A 19,231-nucleotide genomic window follows, 5' to 3' on the forward strand; every position below is an offset into this window, starting at 1 on the left:
TTTGTACTGTATGTCAATGACTTTGCCAGGGTGATGAAGCCCGTCTTTACAAGCTGCAGTCATAGCCCGGAGCTGTGACTATGAAATACTGGCTTTAAATTTATGTCATCTTTTCTCTCTGTTTTGATCTTGAGAGCAGGAAATTCCTGTGATGTTGTGATCCCTGTACAGTGCCCACCGATGTCTCTGGAGGTCTGCTGGGCTCCTTGCTCCATCAGATTTTTAACACTTTTAAATTTATTATCACTCCTTTTTTTGCGGGAGGTATGTGTGTGTGTGTGTGTGTGTGTGTGTGTGTGTGTGTGTGTGCAAGGAGTAAGCCGCATATGCTGCAGAATAAATCTCTTAACATCGTTTTTTGTTTCCAAGAATATCTCAGGGGCCCGGAGCTCTTTTAGAAAATATAAAGGAGGGGTGGTTGGAAGCCAATGTTTTTAGAAACATCCTTATCCAGAAGGAGAATGAAGATCCCATGAGAGAGCCAAAAAAAGGAGTGAAAGGAGTGAAAGGACTGTACAGGGTAGCATTCTGAGGCTTTATAACTGATTATACCTCTCACCGCCGCCATTTTGTGATGGGAGATTGAGAGGCCAACCCTCAATCCTTTTCCCAAGAGAGTCGCCATAATAGTCTCAACAGAGAAACTCTGACATGATATATTACGTAACCCCACACTATAGTGCTTATCCAGGGCTATTTTCCAGTTTTCTAGCAGGTATCTCTCTCTCTCTCTCTCTTTCTCCCCCTCCTTCCCTCTCTCCCTTTTATTTAAGGGACATACAATCTGGAGTGACTATGAAATGGATTGCAGTAGCAATGTTGGAAGTGAAGCTGATGAATCTCCTGCCTAGCCATGATGGGTAAGAGGGGATTTGAGCAGTTTTGAGGGGGAAGTATTAGTCATCTTCAGTCTCTAGTTCCATTGTTTCAAACAGCTTTGGAGAGAATAAATCACAGCCTTACTTGGATCAAGTAGTAAATGGTTCCTTTCAATGTAACATCCTTGTTATATCCATGCTTGGATTGCAATTTATGTATTGTATATATATATTTTTGTATTCTGCTGCTGTTGTTATTTGTGTATACACTCATATTCTTCCCAGTGCAAATATTTCTGGATCTCCTGTAATCAAAAGAAGAGACTGGATCAGATATGTCACCAGGGTAAAAACCAAACCAAAACAAACCCAGAGACGAAACTTCCTCATTGTAAAAAATAAATAAAAATCTGTATAACTATGAAATCTATACATATAAAAGTGAAATACCACTCACTCATGCATCATCACAAAATCCGCAGAACCATAAAGCCTACAAATTTGAAATTTGGCATATATGTTCCTTTTGGCTTCTAGGTGCTCAGTAAGAAAGGATTTTTCAAAATGACCATCAGAGCATTAGTATTTCCTATATTATTATTATTATTAACACGCTCTGATGCTAAAGAGTTCTACTCCCTCTCCCCAGCTGAAAAGAAATCTGTTCCAAATGCAAAACACAAGCAGAGGAGAAGAGTTTCGGTTTTAGTTTCACAGCAGCAAGCAGCTTTAGTACAGAACAGTTGAGCTAAGCCACGCCCAAGCTCCTTGCTGTCTCCTTGCTCACACAGCAAATACTGTTTCAGTTTCCATGTTTCAGTTTCCGAACAGCCCTCAACTCTCTCACACACTGACAGGATGCTAGCCAGATGAATACCGATGGATAGTGGTAGACAGAGGCACAATTCCCCCCTGCTTATTTTCCTCCCCCAAAACTAAGCCCGATCACATAGTTTTGGAGCGTAGCATGGATATAGAACTAGTATTTTATATAGGCTGGTTTTTTTTTTTTTTTACTTATTGGTTGCAACCTAAAATACTGTATATCCCTTTACCGAGAAAAAAGCTCCATTGTGCAAATGATTCTGAGATGTTCTCTTCAGAATTAGTGGCATGTTCTTGCACTTTTTGGAATGACCAGGGATCATTCACCGCCAAATACAGCACAGGTCTTCATATACCAGCTTTAATAAAGAAAATCAGGAGATAGGGAATTAGTAGTGGAGTATTAAAATGCTTCAGGAAGTGCCAGTCTTGTTTTGAGAAGGCCAACATGTCTTTCTATTGATTCATTTGACTCTAGTTAAGCACAGTTGTGAAGTGTTTGAAATGCTGCAATTATACACTCTGATCCTTTCATCTTTTGTCACTTTTGCTGATAGATAAGACAAAGGAAATAGTAGGAAAGAAAGGAAGAAGATTCTGGAAGAACCTTCAGTGGTTTGCTCCAGGTATGCTGATTTCTCTGCTAGATCAAGTTTTTTTGGGGGGGGGGAAATCATTTCTGGGGTTTACAATGGAAGTCAGATTCAAAGCTGTTATGTCCTGAGGACTCATGGAGTTCTCACTCAGGTCCACTCACTTGTGTGGGCGTTATTCCCCCATTCCCATTGGTCAGTTCTCCCCAGCAGCCAGCTATAAAAGCAGGCTGCGGGGTCCAACTGGCTGCTGATTGCTGCGAGCCAGTTCCAGGCTTGGCAAGCACGGTCAGCCCTTTATTTGTAAATAAAGTACTGTTGCACTCATGCTCTGGTTCAGCCTCTCATTGCTCAAACTTAACACTGGCGACGAGGATGGGATGGCTACCAGAAGCACCTTGCAACCGCTGAGTCACTAGCCACCGATCTACAGCCCAGAGAGAGCGATCGGCTGGTAACAAGGGAAACGCTGATCCGCAGCCAGAGAGAGCGGTCAGCTAGCGAAACGAGCGATCAAAAAGAGCAAACGCAGATCTGCAGCCAGAGAAAGCGGTCTGAGTCAAATAGTTAGAAGCGTCTGTAGCCGCTTGTTAGCCTCGCTACGGGGAAAGTGAAGCGCTGCGAGCCGCAGCCGCTCTGCATTTGGCGCGAAATTCAAACGGGTGTCATTTGAATTTCGAGCCAGTAGGAATCACAGCACAGCGCTGTAGAGAGTCACTAACGCCCACTTTTTTGGCGCGAATCAAGACACCTCCAATGGCTAGCAGCCAACGTGGTAACCCAGAGAGAGAGAAAGAGAGGGTAGCGAAAAAACCTCTCCAGAGCTGATATCACTAGTAACTCACGAGCGCTCGTAGTCCCAGAGAGATTTCTCCCGCAGGTAGCCCAGCCGTTCCAGCACCATGAGTTCCAATCCAGTATTCCCGGCGTTTAAACCAGACGAAGAGAAGTGGGAATCGTATAAGAACCGTTTCAATCATTACATCGATGCGGTCGGCCTGTCGGATGCGGGAGAGCATCGGAAAAAATCCTATTTCCTAATCTACTGCGGAGCCACCGTTTACGATACCGCTGCAGCACTCGTGGTGCCGAGAGAATTAAAAAACGTTCCGTGGTCCGAGTTGCTTGAGATCCTCACAAACCACTACGCTCCCAGGCCTTCACAAATCGCCAGGAGGTTGAGGAAGCAATCTAGTAAGGAGACCATCAACCAATATATGGCCGCCCTCAGAACAGCAGCCCTGCACTGCGGGTTTGGAACATACCTGGAGGACATGCTCCTCGATCAATTGGTTTGTGGGGTCAAGGATCTCAACCTACAGAGGCGACTGCTAGCTAAAAAAGACCTCAACCTCGCGCAAGCGGTAGAGGAGGCCCTAGCAGCCGAGCTAGCTACGAACTCAGCCACCGAAATTCAGGGCCCAAGCGCCAAGCTAGCAGCGTTCCCAGTCCATTCCGAAGAGGTGGAAGCGGAGGAAGGCCACAACGATGAGAACGATGTCCATCGCCTCACCAATGACAGACGGTCGCAGGTAGGGGCCAAACAAGAATACACCGGTCCACCCAAGCACATCACCCTGTGCCTAGCCTGTGGGGATCACATCAAAGGGCCACCTGCAAGTTTAAAGGAGCCGTTTGCAACAACTGCCATAAGAGGGGCACATTGCGAGAGTCTGCCAAGCCCCCAAAGCGCTGCACAAAGACCCCGTCCTCGCACTCGGGACCACAGAGGCAAGTATTAAACTGTCGCACGCACCGCCTTGCCAGGCGTACTTGCCACTCTGTTAGTAAAATTTCTCTCTCCGTTTCCCTAGAAGGTAAACCGTGCCACATGGAGGTTGACACAGGGTCAGCGCTCTCAATAATCTCGTGGAACACCCTCAAGAGACTCCACCCCAGCCTATCTACTACCCGGCTTCAGAGATGCCAGTTCGGTCTGAAGGACTACCAGGGGAAGGCCATTCCCGTGATCGGCAGAGGCAAGTTCTTTGTCAGTTTTAGAGCTTTTAAAGGCCACCTACCTCTAGTGGTAGTTAACGGCAATCTACCCACCTTATTGGGGCTCGATTGGTTTCCCCATCTCGGCCTAGGGTTAACAGGAGTCCATGCTGTCTCAACCTCAGACACTGACTCCTTATTCGCTGACTACGCAGATGTGTTCAGCGAGGAGCTGGGGTGTTATAATGGAACCCCCATCTCGTTCACCGTTGACCCCCAGGCAGTCCCAATCAGATTAAAACCGCGTAGGGTTCCATTTGCTATTCGACCAAAACTAGACGCTGAATTGGATAAACTACTAAAACAAGGGGTCATTGAGCCAACAGATTTCGCCAAGTGGGAGACGCCCATTGTCACACCCCTCAAAAAAGATGGTAGCCTGAGAATTTGCTCGGACTACAAGACAACAATCAATAAATATTTACAAGTTAGCGCCTATCCCGTGCCCGTCATTCAGCATTTATTGCACACATTCGAACCGGGCAGTATTTTTGCTAAATTGGACATGTCTCAAGCATATCAACAGTTCCCTGTTGATAACCAAACAGCAGAACTTCAGACCATCGTCACTCACAGGGGTGCCTTCCGATGCAAGCGTCTCCAATTTGGCGTAAGTGTTGCCCCGGGTATTTTTCAATCCCTCATGGAGCGGATTTTACAGGGCCTCCCTGGTGTAGTACCCTACTTGACGACATCTTGGTCTCGGCCAGGGACAGACCCCAACTCTTCCAGAGAGTGCGAGCAGTGTTAGAGAGGTTCAGACAGCATGGCCTCAAGTTAAAAAAAGAAAAATGCGCCATTGCCACTAGACAGGTGGACTTTCTGGGTTATAAAATTGACGCCTCTGGCATTCACCCCCTGGAGTCCAAGGTCAGGGCGATCCACGAAGCTCCCACACCGACCTCCAAAACGGAGCTACAAGCTTTCTTGGGACTCCTAAACTTTTATGCATCCTTTTTGCCCCATAAAGCCTCAGTAGCCGAACCCCTACACAGATTACTAGACAAAAAGTCACCGTGGCACTGGGGGCACAAAGAAGACCAGGCGTTTAACGCCGTCAAATCACTACTTACGTCAGAGGCAGTGCTCATCCAGTTCGACCCCAACCTTCCTTTAGTACTGGCAGCAGACGCATCCCCTTTGGAATTGGGGCAGTCCTTAGTCACCGACTCGCCAATGGCGCCGAGGCCCCCATCGCCTTTTTCTCCAGGACGCTCTCGGCCACGGAGCGAAATTACAGCCAAATAGACAAGGAAGCCCTAGCAGCTGTTGCAGCCGTGAAAAAGTTTCACGAATTCCTTTTGGCCACTTCTTGAACTGGTCACCGACCATAAGCCCCTCCTGGGCCTACTGGCCGGCGACAAACAGACACCTCAAGTCCTCTCCCCTCGGATGACAAGGTGGACGCTTTTCCTAGCGGCCTACTCATACAAACTTATCCACCGCCCGGGCAAAACTCTATCCCACGCTGACGCACTCAGTCGCTGCCCCTTACCCGCTCCAGCTGAAGACCCAGCTCCTGTCAATGCCATTTTTGAAATCACCCAGTTGGACCTGCCCATCACCGCCCTTGACATCGCCGCCAAAACCAAGGCAGACCAAACGCTCGCCCAGGTGCTCGACTGGGTGAGGAGGGGGTGGCCGGGAGGCAATGTTGATAACAAATTCGCACCCTTTAAGACTCGCATGCAGGAGCTGTCCAGTTTGCAGGGTTGTCTACTGTGGGGCACTCGAGTGATCATTCCAACCTCGCTGCGTACCCGAGTCCTGGAGGCATTGCACGAGGGACACCCTGGCATTGTGAGAATGAAGGCGTTGGCACGCAGCTACGTGTGGTGGCCGGGTCTAGACGAGGACATTGTCAATTGGGTAAGTTCCTGCAGCATTTGCCAGGAATCCCGTCCTGCTCCCCCATCGCCACCCCTACCAGATGGGAGAGCGCCAGCGCCCTTGGTCTAGAATCCATATCGATCTGGCGGCCCGTGCATGGAAAGATGTTCCTAGTGGTCGTGGACGCTTATTCCAAGTGGATAGACGTGGCGCAGCTATCCACGACCACCACACTAGCAATCACCAACGTGTTAACGCGCCTGTTAGTTACCCATGGACTACCCAACTCCTTGGTCTCCGATAATGGCCCACAGTTCGCATCAGTAGAATTCAGCCGTTTTGCAGCCAACCTAGGCATTCGCCACATTTTAACAGCCCCATTTCACCCTGCGAGTAATGGGTTGGCTGAAAGGGCCGTCAGGACCACCAAAGAGGCCTCGCTAGGTTTGGCAGAGATGACTGGCACCACAAACTCTCACGGTTCCTGATGAGCCAGCACTCAACCCCTGTGCAGTCACCAATAAGTCCCCAGCGGAACTTCTGATGGGCCGGCGCCTGAGGACTGTATTAGATAGACTGCACCCACAATACTGCCCTGACTCTCCCCTCGCTTCCACTTCGGGGTTAGACATTTTATGTTACAGGAGCCGATATTCGCAAGGAATTTCGCTGGGGACCCACTTTGGATTCCGGGCGAGGTCATCGCCGTCACCGGGCCGAGATCATATAGAGTCAGGCTGGAGGATGGTCGCGTCTGGAGGAGACACATAGACCAACTCAGAAGGCGCCTCAGCAACCTCGCAAACAAGAATCCAGAGTCTCCAGTCGAAGGGGAACCGACCCATCCGCCACCCAGCCACATCGCACCCAGTGACCAGCCTGCGCCAGCGGTCGTTCCGGTCAGCCCAAACCCGGACAACAGCGCCCAGAGAGTTGATCAACCGGATCCAACCCACGAGAGTTTGACTCCAGAAACCAACCCGGTGGTTTCCGAGGATGCCCAGTCCAGAGAGAGTGTTGGCGACACTATGCCAGCTCAACCGTCACAGACTGATACCAAACAGTCAGACAATGTTCCCGAGTTGCGCCGCTCCGGGCGCCAACACAAACCCCCCATCTACCTCAAGGACTATGCGTGTTCGCATCTGGGGGGAAGGGGTGTTATGTCCTGAGGACTCATGGAGTTCTCACTCAGGTCCACTCACTTGTGTGGGCGTTATTCCCCCATTCCCATTGGTCAGTTCTCCCCAGCAGCCAGCTATAAAAGCAGGCTGCGGGGTCCAACTGGCTGCTGATTGCTGCGAGCCAGTTCCAGGCTTGGCAAGCACGGTCAGCCCTTTATTTGTAAATAAAGTACTGTTGCACTCATGCTCTGGTTCAGCCTCTCATTGCTCAAACTTAACAAAAGCACTGGTTGGTTAATCTTGATAGTGCCAGAAGGAAACATCATAAGTCACTTTTTTCAGTGCCATTGTAACTTTGAACTGCCACTAAACAAATGGTTATAAGTGGAGGACTCCCTATACTGGAAGATAGTTATCATATCCCCTCAATTTTTCTCTTTGATAAGCTAAGATATACCTAACTCCCTCGGCTTTCCCGGGGGAAATGCAAAAATGATTTCTGTAGCGTTTACTAAGTGAACAAAGTCCAGACCTCACCCCATGCAAGCTGGGATATAGTCAAGGCATGTAGAACTGCTGCTGTTTCTAACTATCTCAGGAATGGCTGTAACTGGTGCATGGAATAGGACTATACAAATACATTCCTTGTTATTGCCACTCAGGCACAAGTTAAGGAGCCATTCCCGGACTCTGGGTTGACTGTTTTGGGGTGAGAGAAGTACAGCTCATCTAGAAGGAGCTAAAAACTCAACCTTCCAAACTTAGTTGTTACAGCACCACATATCATTGCCCATAGCACCGTCCACGATTCCTACAGTATATTCTTTTCATGGAGCACCTCTTTCCTGTTTAGCTGATGATTATGTGGACAGTTGCCTGAATAACAGCCTGCGAATGATCTGTGGTTTTGGAATCCCTTCTAAGAGTGAATGATTTTTTTCCCTTTCAACGGCAGGATAATTGTGGGGGGCTTCATCATCAGAGGAGAAACGCAGCAGAGGAATTCTTCAGTTAACTTTGGAAAATCCTGCTCTTTTAGCACATATGTTTGATATAAAAGCAAATCTAGGATCATTTAAATTGTAAATAGCCAGCGAACTCCCTCTGTCTCTTGTCATCTTGCCAAAAGAGAATTTATGAAATTAGACTAAAGCCAGGTAGTTCGTTTCATCAAGAATTTTAGTTTGCTTTCTCCGCTCCCTTCCACCATTTGCCACCCATTTTGTTAAATGGGGTTGCTATGTGTCAGATACAGTCTAATCTTTCTCTCTCGCTTCGCAGCAATGGCTGAGTTTTTTCCCTCTCCTGCCCACCGGGGAAGGAAATGCTCTTCAGCTTATTCAATAGACTGCGTGTGGAAGTTGACACATACCAGTAATTCATTGTCTGGCCCTGGGTATCTGCAGGATGTGGTGGAACAGTCAGGATGGGACTGTGCCTCTGTGATCGAAGCAGGGGTGGGATTCAAAAGTTTTAACAACCGGTTCTGTGGGCGTGGCTTAGGTGGTGGGCGTGGCTTGGTGGTCATGTGACCGGGTGGACATGGCTTGGTGGTCATGTTATTGGCTGGGTGTGGTCAACTCAATATCACTCACATCGAGGCACGCATCTCCTCGCCTGGCCTCTCATGACTGTGGGGATGCTACAACAATTGTAAGTGTGAAAAAGGGTCATAAGTCACTTTTTCAGTGCTATTGTAACTTTGAATGGTCACTCCACACAAGCAAAATACCAGCAAAGGAGGAAAAAAAACTACAGAGATGTTCCTGAGACAGGAAGTCTAGTCCTGCCAAGAATCTAATAAGGGTTAACGGAGAGGCAGTTTCTATAAGCAACACCAGAATGTTTCCTTCCTGCCTTCCTTACAGGATTAGGCCAGTAATTTCTTCTAACAACCGGTTCTCCGAACTGCTTAGAATGTTAACAATCGGTTCTAGCGAATAGGTGCGAACTGGGAGAATCCCACCCCTGGATCAAAGCTTTGCCCGATATTTATGCACAACACACCTTTGGGGCCACCATACTTGTCCCTGAACTGCTGAGCTTATTTACTTTCCACTCAGTTCCGATCCAAGAGGACTTGGTGCAATGGTGCTGTTGGAGGAGGATTTCCAGCTCTGTGGAGTTTAAGTTTGAGGCTGTCTTCTACTGCAGTGTTTCTCAACCTTGGCAAACTTGAAGAGGTGTGGACTTCAGCTCCCAGACTTCCCAAGCCATGTTGGAGTTCATAAATCTTCACGTTGCCAAAAGTTGAGAAACACTGTTCTGGTGTTTGGAAATAGCCCCACCCATCTTCTGATTCTTGAGTTCTTGCTTCTCTCTTTTTATACTGAGGGACAGAGGTGGTGTTCAGCAGGTTCTGACCAGCTCTGGAGAACCAGCAGTGGAAATTTTGAGTAGTTCAGAGAACTGGCCAATCCCACCTCTGACTGGCCCCGCCCCCATCTATTCTCTGCCTCCCATTGAGTCCCAGCTGATTGGCTGGGTCTTCTTTTGCTGCCCTGCACAGGAGAACGGAGCTGGAAAGCAGGTTAGTCGGGTGAGGACAGAATGGGGATTTTGCAGTAACCTGCCACGCCCACCAAGCCACGCCCACCAAGTCATATCACACCCACCAAGCCATGCCCACAGAACCAGTAGTAATTTTTTTTTAATTCCACCACTGCTGAGGGACCTCAGCACCTTGCCCATCTTTCTAACCTAAAGGATGCTTGATTACCACACAGACTTTTTCCAAAAATCAAATAAAGGCAAGAGGGGGTAATTCTATGGATGGTACCTTAAGCTCCTGAATGAAATGGGATACCTGTTGAATAAATAATCTACAACACAGCATCATGTCAGTCAAAGTTGGCACATGAGTTACTTTGCATGGTAAAGGCTTTTTAAAACTGATCATGGTGAAGACAATTGCAGATTGGCTTGAAAATGATTCTAAAAGTTTAAAGAGAGAGATTTTTTTTTTTAAAAAAAGCCAACATTTGCAAGTTCAGCCCAATTTTTGGTCCATGTTGCTTTCATTTTGTCAATATAGAAATCCTTTAACTTTTTTTTTTTTAATAACTTCACAGTTTGACCTTAGCTTCAGTATTCCTTGGAAGGATCCCATTTAAGTGCAAATTAGACCAAATTCTGCTTACTATACCAGTTAGTTCAGTGGGTATGGCTGTGTCTTAGTCTTATTCTTGACTTCTTTTTGAGTTTTGTTTCTTCTCAGCCAATTAAAGGAAGACTCTTAAATTAGCAACATAAAGTTTAAACTTTGCAATTAGAAATTTTATATATATATATATATATATATATATATATATATATATATATATATATATATATATATATATGTAGATCTTTGGTTGTTCGGGTTTTCTCCGCGTAAGATTTGAAGTATCTAGGCAACGTTTCGATGAAGTCTCATTCATCATCTTCAGGCTTCTGTCTCCAGCTCTGTGCTTCTCAGAGTAATGGAGATTGCAGCTGCTTCCTCCTTTTAACTGCCAGTGGGGTGGAACTTGATTGGGTGGGGGCTTGGCTGTGTTCTGATTGGGTGGGGGTGTTCTCATTGGTAGGGGTTTGGCTGTGTTCTGATTGGTTGGGGGTTAGCCGTGTTCTGATTGGTTGGAGGCATGTTCTGTTCAGGAGGGGCTTGGTTGTGCTCAGGTTAGTTTTAGTTGCTGGGGATTTGAGCTGGAGAGTTGTGATCTTGCTGTTTGGCTTGATCTTGAGTTGTGATCTTGCTGTTTGGCACAACTCTCCAGCTCAAATCCCCCAGCAACTAAAACTAACCTGAGCACAACCAAGCCCTCCTGAACAGAACATGCCTCCAACCAATCAGAACACGGCTAACCCCCAACCAATCAGAACACAGCCAAACCCCTACCAATGAGAACACACCCCACCCAATCAGAACACAGCCAAGCCCCCACCCAATCAAGTTCCACCCCACTGGCAGTTAAAGGAGGAAGCAGCTGCAATCTCCATTACTCTGAGAAGCACAGAGCTGGAGACAGAAGCCTGAAGATGATGAATGAGACTTCATCGAACGTTGCCTAGATACTTCAAATCTTACGCGAGAAAACCCGAACAACCAAAGATCTACATATAAATACCATGAGAACCTCAGAAAACATATATATATATATATATATATATATATTGTTTGTTTTCTGAGGTTTTTGTGGGTATTTGTATGCAGATCTTTGGTTATTCGGGTTTTCTCCGCGTAAATTGGAAGTATCTAGGCAACGCGTTTTGATGAAGTCTCATTCATCATCTTCAGGCTTGTGTCTTCGGCTTTGTGCTTCTTGGAGTAATCATTTAATTTAATTTACTCATTAATCATTAATAATTTACTCCAAAAAGCACAGAGCCGAAGACACAAGCCTGAAGATGATGAATGAGACTTCATTGAAACGTCGCCTAGATACTTCCAATTTTACATGGGAGAAAACCCGAATAACCAAAGATCGATCTATCTATCTATCTATCTATCTATCTATCTATCTATCTATCTATCTATCTATGGTATTCATCTCTGTTCGGGTATTTTCCCACGTCATTATAGTTGTGCTTTTAAAGTTGTAGCGATGTTTTGGCAGAATCTCATCTGTCATCATCAGGCTTGTGTATGGTGTTCGTCTGTGAGTCACAATACACAAGCCTGATGATGGCAGATGAGATTCTGCCGAAATGTTGCTACAACTTTAAAAGCACAACTATAATGACGTGGGAAAATACCCAAACAAAGCTGAATACCATATATATAAATACCCGCGAAAACTTAAGAAAACACACACACACACACACATTTCCTTTTTGCAGGGAAACCTTGAGAAGGTGTCATACATCTCTGCATGTATTCAGTAAAAATCACAATTCAAGCTGATTAAGAGGATGGTGTCTGTGAGCTGATGGTATAAAAAGTTCGGCAGAATGGTGGATAATGCAGCACAATATAGGCCTTTTTTGAATATGTGTTGTATATACAAATGAGTTAGGTTTGGGCTATGATGCTGTGGTTTTTATCCTGCAGATTTTGACTCACCCTCTCCTGTAGATGCCCATGGACAGCAAGATCCCCCAACAAAAGTGATCCAGCAATTTTAGTTTTCTAGGGAAAAAAAGAGACAGGTTTCCAAAGGGTTCTTCTCTGGCATTTGCAATGAGCATTGTCCCTAAATAAGGATTTCAGAAATATCACTATTGTTTCATCTCTTTCCATGGGAGAGCTGGGGGAGTTCATACCGGGTTTTAATATGCTGAAATATTTCGGAATGCTTTGACTTCAGGTTCTCAGCTTCTGCATTTCTCCAGAAAGAAAGGGTGCAAGGTTCAGCTTCAAAACAGCCCTCAGCTAAGAGGTGGAACTAATATTCTTACTAGGCCTTTCTACTTACAGATCTTCTATCACACATTAAGTGGTTACAAAGACGTGGGTGCCCCATCAGTGGAGGCTTTTAAGAAGAGACTGGAGAGCCACCTGTCTGAAATGGTATAGGATTTCCTGCTTGACAGGGTGGGGGGGGTGTTGGGCTAAAAGATCTCCAGGTTCTTTCTAAATGTCAGATGGTGCTCCATTCAACATCCAAGAAAGACACTCTTGGACTCCATTGTTATAGAGAAAAAAAACTTTTACTGGAAATCCAGTGGTAGCATCAAAAGAATTCTAGATCTGAGGATTTATGTGTGAAAAACACATATACAAAGTGATGGCAACGTTCCTGTTGCAGAAAATGACAAGACTCAGACCTGCTTTTATTTGCGCAAAGGTTCAGAGTGATATAGCCAAAGCAACATCTGAACAATCTCCTATGGAGCCACACGTACATATATACTTTTCAGAAGCAGCAAAACACGCAAATATAACTTGTACAACATTCATTGGTTACTTGAAATACAGCCCCTTGTGCTATGATAAAGTAGCTAAATATCTTCATAGCTGTCTTGCCAAAGCATCTAAGTTTCTGGCAGTTTGCTTGTGGTTTGTTGCACATCTTCAATTGGATGTCATGTGGGGCATCTTCAGGTGGTGATGCAGACATCTGGCCATTGACCTTGGCCTAGTTTGATAAAGAGCTGCAGTTGTGCAGTAAAGCATAAACAATAAAGTTTTCCCCAAGTTATACAGTTCATTCTCTAAAACCTCCAGCACACATCCCACCCCACAAAGCCCAATTAATTCACCCTCCCTCCCCATTACTATGGCAGCCGAAAAGATAGTGAAAGAACGGAGTCTTGAAGTTTGACACTAACCCTGTTATTCTACTGCAGAAGTCTCCAAACTTAGCAACTTTAAGACTTGTGGATTTCAACACCCAGAATTCCTCAGCCAGCTATGCTGGGAGCTGAAGTCCATAAATCTTAAAGTTGCCAAGTTTGGGGACCCCTGTTCAATTGTATGTTCTAATTGTGGAGGATTTGGCATGGATGAAAGGATAGTGAAGGTGTGGAATTTGCTGCCTTCATGAATCAAGGCAAAAGACCCTGGACACTTTCAGGCTAGATTAAACCATCAACAGCATATGTTTATTTACATAAATCAAAATATATGGTGTGTGCAACACCTAAGACAGCTAATAACATTTAAGGAAATGGGGCTGTTCTGATGAAAACAAAACCACAGAACTGTATAGTTGGATCATTGTACAAAAGTCAACCTTTGTTCCTTTGCATTGTGCCATTAAAACCCAGCAGCACTGTTGGTGAAAAATTAGAGTTGATTTAGGAAACTTTAAGCTTAAAAAGTTTGATCTCTTTAAGTACTATTGATTCTTCAAGCTAGGATTATCCCCCAGTTTTCAAATTAAAGTGTATTTTGACTGTTTCCCTCTTGATATTAAATAGCATAATTTCTTATTTATATTCATGGCTGTCTGCAAAACAAGTTTCGGAGCAACCTGGGATCTATCTCAGGAAGACCACAGATGGCAGGAGACTAAGAAAAAAAAAACCCCAAGTCTCCTTGCACACAATTCATCCAGATACAATTAATGGCTGCAGAAGAGGAGAAACTGGAAAATTCATTTTCCGTAGCTAATATCTCCATAGCTCTTCCATACTAGGGAGAAGACAGATGTTTAGAGCAATCACCGTTTTATAGCATGAACTAATTTTAATGTGGTTGATATAGGATAATTATTTTGTAAGAGGAAATTTTGGGTTGTTCTGCTTTATTGAAAAGGTTTCAGAATCTGCTTCATCAAAATCTAGAATGTGCTGCCTATTAATAGATTTATTTGTAGTGAAAAGAGACTAGCTAGTTTAGAGGATAAAAGTGTGATAGGAAGAGGAAAGATACTGCAACAAGAAAATTAAAAGAGTAACGTTTAACAGATAATCCTTTCAAATAATAAAAAATAATAATCTGGTCTACATGTGTTGATATTTTACGTGTTTTCTCTACCTTGGACTTGTACGATTTGATGGATGAGTGAGAGGGAAAAATTGTCTCTGTGGAAAAACACTGAAGCCATTGAGGCAAAACGAAAGGTTTATCTATTATTGTGGGAAGCTTTAACGATCCAATGAACCCTGAATCTATTTATGAATAAAAGGTCACCATGGGCTTGCAATTCGAAGTACTCAAGCTATTTTTGGAATCAAAGGTTTACAAAAATGTTAAGTGAATGTATTAGCTTGGAACAGCTTTGCTACCTGGTGATTCAATCATGCATTAGATCAGGGGTCTCCAACCTTGGCAACTTTAAGACTTGTGGACTTCAACTCTCAGAATTCTTCAGCCAGTTTTGCAGTCTTAAAGTTGCCAAAGTTGGAGAGCCCTGCGTTAGATAACTCCCTTCACCCCTAGGTGTCTGGAGAAGAATGATGAAAATTGTAGTCCAACTAGTCTGGAGGACTCCTGGTTACAGAAGCTATTCAGATATCTAGGTAATGCAATGAGACTTAACATATTTGTAGATCAACCACGTGGAGATGATAAGCTGCAAACAAAACAGGAGGCTGTTATCCACAAAACACATTCTGCAACACATTTCCATTGGTTTATAATAGTTGACATTTTCTACAGACCTGGTTGACTGAGACTGATGGGAATAATAATTGGACGCATCTGGAAGGCACCACGTGATAGTGGATTCTCTGGAGACATCTTGTTCCATTATGGATCCTTGAGCTCTGCAGGAAAGTGGAGCCTGTAATATCTTCTCTGAGAACTGTCTGACTCCACTCTTATACTTTTTTTTTTCTTGAAAATGGCATTTCAAACCATAGATCGTAATGGTGGGTTGCATTAAAGAACATTCTCTGTGCATACCAGTTGTCAGGGTTCCGACTTACGCCCTAATTAAATCATGAGCCTCACACCAAGCTTCAAAAGAAATCCAGTTATTTATTAGTAGTTTCATGCCGGCAGGGACCAGGTAGAGCCAACTCTGACCTCAGTTAATTCGCGCTTTGCCTCTGACCCTGTTCCCCTCTCCCCCCAATATGCGTCATTAGTCACATTCTCCAATGAAGCTCTTTCTTGGGTTGTAAAAGTCACTCCCTTTGGCCACTGTGGATTTCCATGGAGACGACCTTGGCATATTAGTTGGAATGTGCTTTGTTTTGACTGAAATACCAGCTCCTTGATGCAGCAGTGAGGTTCAGTCTCCCATCCCCCTTGCCCATGGCAACTCGAGAGCAGTTCAAGGATGTTTTGCAAGTTGACACCAGTGACATAAGTTCTTGCTTATAAGAAATTACTGTGTCAGGTCGAAGGCTTATCACGCAACTGCGGAATCATTCAAAAAGTCAGGGATAGCTGCTTTTGGAGATTGCTTCTGTTCTTAATAACTGCACAAGTCTTTGTGTGGCCTCTTCAGCTAAGAAGGAATATTTTAGGAGCTGTCTGTCCAGCAAATAGGTACTTTTAGATGTTCTCCAGCAGTGGTGGGATTCAAATTTTTTTACTACCGGTTCTGTGGACGTGGCTTGGTGGGCGTGGCAGGGGAAGGATACTGTAAAATCTCCAGTCAGAGGTGGTATTTGCTGGTTCTCTGAACTACTCAAAACTCCTGCTACTGGTTTTCCAGAACTGGTCAGAACCTGCTGAACACCACCTCTGCTCTCCAGATGTTTCCACCTGGAACCAACTGGCTGGCTGTATACAGAGGAAAACCTAAGGAAACATACATTGCCTGGCAAACTGAAATGGTTCCGATCTGAGGAGCCCTTGCTAGGATAAAGCTTCTAAGAAGGACCTTCCAATGCTAAAATTTGTACTCGATGCTCATTTGCACACGGTTCTTTTCCAAATTAGTATTCCAAATTAGTATTAGTATTAGGAGGCCATATATATGCTTGTTTAATTTTGTAGGAGGATGCTAGGCATTTATTATTACATTTTATATTGGGCCATGGTTCTTTTCTATATGGAAATAAATGGAAAAATAAATTTAAATAGATTCCCCGTATTTCAGTCATCTCTGCCAATTGTGCCAAGCTCCACCCCACTTTTAAATTATCCCACTGGATTGCTTTTGAAACAATGAAAGGCACTGTAATTCTAAATTTAAAGGAAGTAATGAACATCAAAGAAAAAACATTAGGATTTCTTGGAATTATAGCAACTGGGGCTAATAAAAGGGAAGTTGTGAAATGACATGGAACTGGGAACAATTAACCTTGTTCCATTATATGCTTAACAATAGAAAGCTATTCACGATGTGGACTACAATTTTTCAATATAGAAAAATAGTCATTTCCCACAGTTTAGTTGTAAGGCAGAATGCATTGAAATATTGATAGCTATTTACAATGCTGCTTGCCCCTCACATATGGAAAATATTTCTGATATAAACAATGTACATGGTATAAGATTGGCAGTGCAGTGGGTCTGTAGCTGGCTCAATAGATGGTAGGGCTTGTGACACCCTTCATTTATGAGTTGTATATTCAAATGTTTTTTTCATGCTTTCGGTAGACTGGGCCAGTGAAAAGCATGAACAAGAGATGCTCAATCCTGGTTTGTTCTATGAAAACTATCTAGAACCTGGGCTCTGAGTAGATTATGGGGTAGAAATGGCCTAGGTTGCCTCGGTGGAGGGAAAAGAGATGGATGGATCACAACTATGTTATTCTTATATGATCTCTGAGCTGTTGTACCTGCTCTTTCCTACGGGCAATCCTGCGCACATGCGCACTTGGCACAGGCTCCTCGGGAAAATCCTCATCACTGCTGCCAACCCCCACAATCTCTGAAGGCAGCAGTCCACTCCCTGATGGTCCTGGCTCCTCATCTGAGTCCTCAGCCGTCTGCACCTTCTGCCAGCTAACCACAACAATCCCTCATCCAAATCATTGATCAAGATGTTAGTATTGGATTAGTATAATATTTTCTATGTGAAACTGCTTTTAACTCACCCAGAAATAGCAATTAGAACAGGGTAGGTAAGCTATTTGTGCTGCTATCATATTAAAAGTCTTCTACTGGCTGCCAATCATTTAATGGGCTAAATTCAAGGTACTGGTATTATTCTAATGATAGTTCTTAACTCTAATTCCAGTACCAAGAGGTTAATGATTTCCTGGATTACAAGGACTTCTGGCTCTGTGCCCCCTAAATATTAATTGAATTCATATTCAGGGAGAGATAAGACTAGGCACGCACGCCCCTAACTACCTCAATTCCAACTACTGCTGGCCTTAAATGCAAGCTACTCAATGCAAGAAGCCTTGTAAATAAAATACCTGAATTTTTCCTCCTACTAAATATGGCTAAATTCGACATTATATTTGTCTGTGAAACATGGCTCAACGCATCTCTCCCTGACTCCATTACCACAGTAAGAGACTATCATGTTTACCGATCAGATCGTGAAATTCGTAGAGGAGGTGGTGTTGCTATCTTCTATAAAAAGTCCTTACATCTAAAAAATATCCAAGTTACCCAGGAGCTTGCTCTTCCTGAGACCATTATCTGTGAACTATCCTTAAATATCACAATTTGATTCTTACTATGTTACAGAACACCTGATTATGACATCGAACATGTAAACAAGCTAAATACACTACTAACATGGGCAGCATCCTGCCCATACCCTTTTATCTTTCTTGGTGATTTCAATCTGCCTCATATTGACTGGACCCTAAATGAATGTACAACTGAAACCATACATGCAACCTTTTACAATGCTGTTACAAATCTGGGACTGGAACAACTAGTAACCAACAACACTAGACTAAACAACTGCCTCGATCTCATCTTCTGCAATAGTTTGAATTTAATTTATGGAATACAAACTAAAGAACCCTTTTCCAGCAGTGACCACAATATGATTGACTTTTGTCTCAACATACGTCCACACAAAAACCACCACAATGATGTGATCCCCAATTATAATTTCAAAAAAGGCAACTATGATCTTATAAGCAACGATCTCTCATCCTTTGATTGGCAATCTCTATTCACTGGATGCAATACTGTTGAAGACCATTACAACATATTTTTACTTGAAGTCAAAAGAGTCATCAAACTATATGTACCAACAACAACTCCCAAAACAAAACAAAAAAACAGATTGCCCATAACAATAAGGAAACTTCAATCCAAAAAGAGATCACTCTGGCGGAAAAACAAATCTGGTCACGTTGCCAATTTCAAAAGCCGATACAAAAATTTATGCCACCAAATAAAGACCGAATGCACCAATTATCACATTAAACAAGAGGAAAACCTTCTAAGCACCAATTCCACCAGTGCTTTTTACAATTTTGTAAAGCCAACATCTTTAACACATTTTTTGGCTCAGTATTTGTAAACAGCAATGGATCATGCCCAGTATTTCCTAGCCGAACCACAGATAACTACAATGATCTAATACATATCGATTTTACAGAAGACAATGTTGAAAAAGCACTACGCAATCTAAAACCATCTCTATCTATTGGACCGGATGGAATATGTGCCTATTTCTTAAAAAAGCTATCCACTGCCATAGCCAAACCTCTAAGCATAATCTTTGAAAAATCTTTCAGGACCAGTTCCTTGCCTAACCTATGGTCACAAGCCACAGTCATCCCCATCTTCAAAAAGGGAGACCCTTGC

Source organism: Pseudonaja textilis, chromosome 4, assembly GCF_049901715.1.
Source record: "Pseudonaja textilis isolate UNSWEBS1 chromosome 4, rPseTex1.2, whole genome shotgun sequence".
NCBI lineage: Eukaryota > Metazoa > Chordata > Lepidosauria > Squamata > Elapidae > Pseudonaja > Pseudonaja textilis.